This window comes from Amblyraja radiata, chromosome 1 (assembly GCF_010909765.2).
Source record: "Amblyraja radiata isolate CabotCenter1 chromosome 1, sAmbRad1.1.pri, whole genome shotgun sequence".
Taxonomy (NCBI): domain Eukaryota; kingdom Metazoa; phylum Chordata; class Chondrichthyes; order Rajiformes; family Rajidae; genus Amblyraja; species Amblyraja radiata.
Window position 1 is genome coordinate 54,381,055 of NC_045956.1, and position 9,130 is coordinate 54,390,184.

Genomic DNA, 9,130 nt, shown 5'->3' on the forward strand with positions numbered 1-9,130 from the left:
TCCTGAAACGTTCATCTATCCATGTTGTCATGAGATGCTGCCTGATACGCTGAGCTACTCCAGCACCATGTATCTTATTTTGTAAACCAGCAACTGCATACATTGGCTGTTTGTTGTCAATTAATCCCCCCCCCCCCACTTCCAAAGACAGTGACTCCATTTCTCTAGATCAAACACATCTTACCTCTACCCCATCCCTCCCGCCCATGTCAGATGCAGGTAAAATGTTTTCCAACTGTGAATAGCTTTCCTGTCATCCAATCTCCAAAGGACTCCAAGTGCTGGAGTAACTCAGAGGACCTCCCCCTTTGCTTTGTCTATTGTACTCGAGATGAACATTGATCGTATTCATGTACAGTTCATGTCAGAGAAGAATGAAGCCATTCAGCCCATTGGGTAGACCCTGCCATTCAATCATGGCTGATCTATCTTTCCCTCTCAACCCCATTCTCCTGCTTTCTCCCCCCCCCCCCCCCCCGTACTAATCAAGAACCTATCAATCTCCAACTCAAGCATCATGCAGCTTGGAAACTGGTCCCACAACCCAACTTGCCCACATGACCAACACGCCCCATCTACACTAGTCCCACCTGCCTTCATTTGGCCCATATCCCTCTAAACCTGCCCTATCCACCTACCTGTCCAAATGTTTACATAGAATCATAGAAATTAGGTGCAGGAGTAGGCCATTCGGCCCTTCGAGCCTGCACCGCCATTCAATATGATCATGGCTGATCATCCAACTCAGTATCCCGTACCTGCCTTCTCTCCATACCCTCTGATCCCCTTAGCCACAAGGGCCACATCTAACTCCCTCTTAAATATAGCCAATGAACTGGCCTCGACTACCCTCTGTGGCAGAGAGTTCCAGAGATTCACCACTCTGTGTGAAAAAAGTTCTTCTCATCTCGGTTTTAAAGGATTCCCCCCTTATCCTTAAGCTGTGACCCCTTGTCCTGGACTTCCCCAACATCGGGAGCAATCTTACTGCATCTAGCCTGTCCAACCCCTTAAGAATTTTGTAAGTTTCTATAAGATCCCCTCTCAATCTCCTAAATTCTAGAGAGTATAAACCAAGTCTATCCAGTCTTTCTTCATAAGACAGCCCTGACATCCCAGGAATCAGTCTGGTGAACCTTCTCTGCACTCCCTCTATGGCAATAATGTCCTTCCTCAGATTTGGAGACCAAAACTGTACGCAATACTCCAGGTGTGGTCTCACCAAGACCCTGTACAACTGCAGTAGAACCTCCCTGCTCCTATACTCAAATCCTTTTGCTATGAAAGCTAACATACCATTCGCTTTCTTCACTGCCTGCTGCACCTGCATGCCTACTTTCAATGACTGGTGTACCATGACACCCAGGTCTCGCTGCATCTCCCCTTTTCCTAGTCGGCCACCATTTAGATAATAGTCTGCTTTCTTGTTTTTGCCACCAAAATGGATAACCTCACATTTATCCACATTATACTGCATCTGCCAAACATTTGCCCACTCACCCAGCCTATCCAAGTCACCTTGCAGTCTCCTAGCATCCTCCTCACAGCTAACACTGCCCCCCAGCTTAGTGTCATCCGCAAACTTGGAGATATTGCCTTCAATTCCCTCATCCAGATCATTAATATATATTGTAAATAGCTGGGGTCCCAGCACTGAGCCTTGCGGTACCCCACTAGTCACTGCCTGCCATTGTGAAAAGGACCCGTTTACTCCTACTCTTTACCTATTCTTAAATGTTGCTTTAGTACCTGGCTCAACTACCTAAACCAGCATCTGTAGTTTCTTCCTACACCTCCTCCAGCACCTCTTTCTATATACCCATCACACTTTGTGTGAAAAAGTTACCCCTCAGGTTCCTATTAAATCTTTCCCACCTCACCTTAAACCTGTGTCTGCTCGTTCTCGATTCCCCTGCTCTGGTCAAGAGACTCTGTGCGTTTACCTGATCTTTTCCTCGCATGATATTATACACCTCTCTAAGATCGCCCCTCATCCTCCTGCGCTCCAAGGAATAGTGTCTGAGTCAGCTAAACCTCTCCTTATAGCTCAGGCCCTCGTGTCTTGGCGACATCCTCGCAAAAATATCTTCTTCTTTAAAAATACCCAATGACTTGGCTTGGACAGCATATCAAATGTGTTTGGATTGTGTGCAACACAAAGCTTATCACTTTACCTCGGTAGACTTTACAATAACATAGCTAAACCTAAATTAACACCACAATCTTAAGTAATAAACTTCCCCACAATACATCAGTTGCCCATGGCTCACCGCCCTTCACTGCACAATCCATTCCAAGCAGCTAATGCTACACGACAACAGTTGCATTATGTCCACTTCTAGCGAATACGGTGGTTTGCAATGCTGCTCTCATTTTATTTTATGTCAAGATAATTTTGCAGCTGCTGACCTGTGCCTCCATATAAGCTCATGGTTTGATGCTGCATTCAGATCTGCAAACTTACAAGAGAAGAACCTTAAGAGGAGGCGGCACAGTGGTGCAGTGGAGGAGTTGCTGCCTTACAGCGCCAGAGATCTGGGTTTAATCCCGATTCCGGGTGCTGTCTGTACGGAGTTTGTACATTCTCTCCGTGACCTAGTGTGTTTTCCCCGGGCACTCTGCTTTCTTCCCATACTCCAAAGTCGTACAGGTTAATTAGCTTTGGTAAAGATTGTAAATTGTCCCTAGTATGTAGGACAGTGCTAGTGTATGGGAGTCCCAGATCGGCGCGGACTTGGTGGGCCGATTTATACCACCGTCTTTGCTTCCAAGCTGTATGTCTAAAAAGAAAAACTCAAACAAAACTAAAAATTCACAATTTAAGAGACATTCACAGCTTCAATATTACAAGTGAAATATTTTTCTGCTCAAAACTTGTTGATCTTCCAGCAGAGCGAGCTGTCCATTAGGGATTGCTATCGAATGTCCCGCTCCAGACTGCAGGAGTACGTGCTGTCGGAATCTCTGAAGCTTGATGCAGCCAACGCCAAGGCTCTGTGGGAAAGGACCACAGTCTAGGATCCTTCTGTGGCGGGACAATGGGAGTGGGGGGGGAAGACGCCCCTCAAATAAGGGAAGCGATATCAACTCGGGGGCCATGTGTGTGGCGTTGGTGCTTGGTGTAAGGATATTTTGTGTAACACTAATGAATGTATGAAAGCTGAGAATGACAGAAGAGTTTTGGCACTGCTCATGTTTTGTATATATTTTTATGATTCTAAATTTCCAAGTGGGCGCAACGGTGGTGCAATGGTAGAGTTGCAAATTTATAGTATCAGTTACATGGGTTTGATCCTGACAATGGGTGCTGTCTGTACGGAGTTTGTACATTCTCCCCGTGACTGCGTGGGTTTTCTCCGGGTGCTCCGGTTTCCTCCCACACTCCAAAGACATACAGGTTTGCAGGTTAATTTGGCTTTGGTAATGATTGTAAATTGTCCCTAATGTATAGGATAGTGCTAGTTTACAGGGATCGCTGGTCTGCAAGGACGCTGGGCTGAAGGGCCTGTTTCCTCATTGTATTTCTAAACTAAACTACATTAAAAACTAAACTAAGCAAATGAAATATATGTTTTTAAACTGTACTTTCTGTTCCGGTAAACCACCAGTTTTCACACTGCTGCACCCCAGTAACTGCATGGGCAGTGAAACCAGAGGGTTAAAGTCATAGAGTTATACAGCATGGTAACAGCACCATAGACCCAACGCATACATGCTGATTAAGATGTCGACCTGAGCTAGTCCCATTTGTCCATATACTAAGTTTTAGATGATCCGCCCCGAGTGATGGATCAGTTTTTACTAGTTTACTCCATAGCTATTCTTTGACTCAGCCCTTTGATCAACACTTGAGGAGACACAGATAGTTGTTTTAACAATTAGAAGTGTTGCAAACCAGTGCAACCAGGACAAAGTTTATTGAGTCATTCCTTCTTCTCCTTTCTCCCATCCGGCAGAAAATACAGAAACTTGAAAGCGTGCACCATCAGATTCACGAACAGCTTCTTCCCCACCGTTATTAGGCTTCTGAACGATCCTTCCCCAACTAAGGGACTGTTCAATTCACTTCTATCCCATAGCGACATTAGACGTTGCCCAAGACTTTGCCTAAGGAACTGATGTGCTACAATGCTGAGAACTACCTTTTGCACTCTGTATCTTTCTCTACCTATTGGTCATGTTCATACGTTATAGGGGCAGAATTCGGCCCATTAAGTCGACTGCCATTCAATCATGGTTAATCTATCTTTCCCTTTCAACCCCTGATACACTTACTAATCAAGAATCTGTCAATCTGTGCCTTAAAAATACCCAATGACATCCTCCACAGTCATCTGTGACAATGAATTCCACAGATTCACCAAACTCTGAATAAATAAAATCCTCCTTGTCTCCTTTCTAAAGGTACGCCCTTTTCTTTTACAGATATGGCCTCAGATCCTAGTCTCTCCCACTAGTGGAAACATCCTCTCCACATTCACTATCCAGGACTTTCACTATTTGGTAAATTTCAATGAGGTCCCCCCTCATTCTTCCAAACTCCAGCGAGTACTGCAAACATCCATCATATGTTGTTAACCCAATCATTCTTGGGATCATTCTCGTAAATTTCCTCCAGACCCTTTGTATTGTACTTGAGTTTGAACTGATTGTATCTAAGTATAGTGTATCTGATCTGTTTGTATAAAATGCAAAACAAAGCTTTTCACTGTACCTCAGTCCAGGCATTGTTTTTTTTAAATATATAGATAAATACTGTACAGAACTTGTTTCTGTTTATTATGGTGTTTAGAGAGTACCAGTTTAATTTAGTTTATTGTCATGTGTACTGAGATACAGTGAAAAGCTATAACTCAGGATCGCTCTCTAATTGTTAATAAGGTGGTTCAGTTGCCTGATAACAGCTGGGAAGAAACTGTTCCTGAATCTGGAAATGTGCGTGTTCACACTTCTGTATCCTTTACCTGGTGGGAGAGAGTAGTAAGACTCATTCTGGATTATGCTGGTGGCCTTGCCAAGACAGCGTGAAATGTAGATGGAGTCAACAGGAGGGAGGTTGGTTTGTGTGATGGTCTAGGCTGCATCTACAATTCTCTGCAATTTCTTGAGTTCTTGGATGGAGCTGTTCCCCAACCAAGCTGTGATGCATCCCGATAAAAAGCTTTCTACAGAGCACTTGTAGAAGTTGGTGAGAGTTGTGGGGGACATGCCAACCCCCCTATTTCTGTTGAGGAAGTGAAGGTAGGTGTTGATGTGCTTTTTTGGCTATTGCTTTGATATGGCTATTGCTGGTGATATTTACTCCTAGAACATTGAAGCTATGTTTACATAACTGGTGTGCTGCTGCAATTAAGAATTTCATTGTTCTGTTTCTGGACATATGACAATAAAACACTTTTGACTCTTGTAATAATAATAAAACCAAACCTAAAGTTGGACCCTTAGATCTTTGACCCGAGGACAAAGAAACACAGGGATGAATGTGAATTTGATCAATATGACCTCTGTGTAATTGCTCCCATTTTGTGTCTGTCAAGAATCTACTGTTTTTTTAAATTTCTCCTCCACCTATACAATCTGTAAAGAATAAAGTCCACCCGCTCGCTTGATTTACTCCTGACTCTTTAACTAATCAGGGAACTGCGCAATCGTGGACTGGATCATTTGTGCCTGCCCTTCCCACAACGTTCTACGTGGCAAAGGGTAATAAACCCTCAGCAGGGAGCAGCATCACTCCTGCGTCAGCAACCGGAGAGATTCAAGCACGAGACCACGACTACTCTATCAGCAGCACCACACTGAAGTGACAGAGCAGGGCTGGTCTTCTTGCTATCTTGGCTAATATCCATCCCTCAATCATGCATTAATAACACAAAATGCAGTAGTAACTCAGCAGGACAGACTGACTGAGTTACTCCAGCATTTTGTGTCTATCTTCAGTTTAAACCAGCATTTGCTGTTACTTCCTACAACATGCGTTAATAACACATGTGTCAGTGTGCTTCACACATGCCCTTCAGCCCATCACATCCATCCTGACCCTTTTGCCCTACACTAATCCCATTTACTTGCATTAGGACCATATACTTTTTATATCTTAGCCACTTCCAGAACCAGGGCCCACAGTTTAAGAATAAGAAGTAAGCCATTTAGAACGGAGACGAGGAAACACGTTTTCTCACAGAGAATGGTGAGACTGTGGAATTCTCTGCCTCAGAGGGCGGTGGAGGCAGGTTCTCTGGATGCTTTCAAGAGAGAGCTAGATAGGGCTCTTAAAGATAGCGGCGTTAGGGAATATGGGGAGAAGGCAGGAAAGGGATGATTGGGGCTGATCAGCCATGATCACAATGAATGGCAGTGCTGGCTCGAAGGGCCGAAAGGCCTGCTCCTGCACCTATTGTCTATTCCCACTGTTAGAACTTAGAGATACAGCATGGAAACAGGCCCTTCGATATGACTAGTCCAGGACAAGTTGCTGATGATATTTACTCCAAGGAACTTGAAACTTAATACAGGCCCTTCAGCCCACCGAGTCCACACTGACCAGCGATCCTCACACACCAACACTATCCTACACACACTACGGACAATTTACAATTATACCAAGGCAATTATAGCCTACAAACCTGCAAGCCGATGGAGTGCTGGAGGAAACCGAGCAGGTCACGGGGAGAACGTACAAACATCGTACAGACAGCACCCGCAGTCAGGATCGAACCCGGGTCTCTGGCGTTGTGAGGCAGCAACTCTACCGATGCGCAACCATAAATGTAAGGCCACCCAACTTCTACACTCTGACTGATGAAGGCCAATGTGCTGAAAGCTTTTTTTGACCACCCTATCTACCTGTGACACCACTGTCAAGGAACTCTGAACCTGCTGCACTGTGAAGTCGGAAGAAGGGTCTCTACCCGAAACGTCACCCATTCAGAGATGTGTTCAAGAAGGAACTGCAGATGCTGGAAGATCGAAGGTACACAAAAATGCTGGGGAAACTCAGCGGGTGCAGCAGCATCTATGGAGCGAAGGAAATAGGTGACGTTTCGGGCCAAAACTTTTCTTCAGACTGATGGGGGGTGGGGGGGAGAAAGAAGAAAAAAGGGAGGAGGAGGAGCCCGAGGGCGGGGGGATGGGAGGAGACAGCTCGAGGGTTAAGGAAGGGGAGGAGACAGCAAGGGCTAGCAAAACTTGGAGAATTCAACGTTCATGCCATCCGGACGCAAGCAACCTAGGCGGAATATGAGGTGCTGTTCCTCCAATTTCCGGTGTTGCTCACTCTGGCAATGGAGGAGACCCAGGACAGAGAGGTTGGATTGGGAATGGGAGGGGGAGTTGAAATGCTGAGCCACCGGGAGTTCAGGTAGGTTATTGCGGACTGATCGGAGGTGTTCGGCGAAACGATCGCCCAACCTCCGCTTAGTCTCCCCAATGTAAATCAGCTGACATCTAGAGCAGTGGATGCAGTAGATGAGGTTGGAGGAGATACAGGTGAACCTTTGTCGCACCTGGAACGACTGCTCGGGTCCTTGAATGGAGTCGAGGGGAGAGGTGAAGGGACAGGTGTTGCATTTCTTGCGGTTGCAACGGAAAGTGCCATGGGAGGGGGTGGTACGGGAGGGAAGGGAAGAATTGACAAGGGAGTTGCGGAGGGAGCGGTCTTTGCGGAAGGCAGACATAGGGGGAGATGGGAAGATGTGGCGAGTGGTGGGAAACACGGAGTGAACTTTTTTCTTCGGAGTCACCGGGGTTTGAGAACACTGAACACACCCAATGCCAACACCCATGAATAGCGGATGAACCGCGGTCCGGGACATTAAAAATAACAATTTTACTAACCACAGAAAAGAGAAGCGGTGACAAATCGTCCCTGGCAGCAGCATAAAAAGCGTTAAACGCTGGATAAAAACTTTTCCTCGCTCCACAGGAAAGAAAACTAAACCCGAAAACCTTGGTGCGAGTGGCAGGTTTGGCACCGATCACCACCCACCCGGGGACCACAGCCGAGGTGAAATGAACCACTGAAAGCAAAGCTTGCTCTAGTATCTTTGATTGAAAGCTGCACGACCTCTTTCACAGCTCAGCCTCAGCCCCTCCTCAAAGTGGACCCCCTTCCCTCCCTCCCAACAACATTACAACAAAACACATTTAGACGAGTCACAAGGGACTGCAGATGCTGGAATCCAGAGCAGAACAGAGGGTGGCCGGATGAACTCAGCGGGTCGGGCAGTATCTGTGGAGGGAAATGGACATATGATGTTTCAGGTCTGAAGAAGGGTTTCGGCCCGAAACGTTGCCTATTTCCTTCGCTCCATAGATGCTGCTGCACCCGCTGAGTTTCTCCAGCACTTTTGTCTACCTTCGATTATCCAGCATCTGCAGTTCCTTCTTGAACAACATGTTTCAGGTCTTGACCTTTCATCTGACCCAGACGATAGGTGGTCAATCCATCCCCTCTACAGATGATGCCCGACCTGCTGAGTCTCTCGAGCAGTTGGTATCTCGCTCCAGATTGTGGTCCACCCTGTGGCTTTTCTCCCAGTAGCCCTTCCAACAGCCCAAGGAACAGCCCTCTGAGTTCCTTGAAATTCAATCTCTAACTGAACTGCTGGCATTAAGTAACCTCTTTAAATAGTCCTTTAAAGAAAGTTTTGAAACTTAAAAAAAAAAATTGCAACAGCTCCTCGTAACCCAGCTTGTTTTGAAGCGTGCCCACCACATCTGCAAGCCAGCGAGGTGGTGGTCCCATCCACACCTACCCCCGGGACCCTGCAACAGGTCGCTCTTACCGGCTCCTCAACCGCCGCCTTGTGTCGCCGAGACATTCCTTTCAGAAACTTTTCGCCAGCTCTCTGCCGAAGTTGGGAGGGTTCATGTCCAGCCCCTCCCGCAGTGTGCGGGACTAGGACCGTGGGGTGGGGAGACGGAGCGATCCCAATCCTTCAGCCTCCGCCCACCCGGCGCTGGGAGCCGCCCTCTCGCCGCACCGCTCCCCTTCAGTCAAAACTGGGAGTTCCTGCCTTTCTCTTTCCCGCCTGGTAGAATTTCTGCTAAAATTTGATTTTTGACTAGACGAGAACTTGCAAGTTCAGAAAAAACAACTTGTTTTCCTACCTTTAATTCACAGTGTCAT

The 9,130-nt window shown here is 46.5% G+C and overlaps 1 protein-coding gene across 1 annotated transcript in view; it reads right to left on the bottom strand.

Moving 5' to 3' along the window:
• The window catches only part of sgms2 (sphingomyelin synthase 2), a 130,101-nt gene extending 121,174 nt beyond the window's left edge, over positions 1-8,927 (bottom strand). Inside the window, exon 1 of the mRNA XM_033022114.1 lies at positions 8,787-8,927. The gene's annotated coding sequence lies outside the window, so the exon portion shown is untranslated. The remainder of the gene's footprint in view (positions 1-8,786) is intronic.
• Positions 8,928-9,130: the final 203 nt, after the last annotated feature.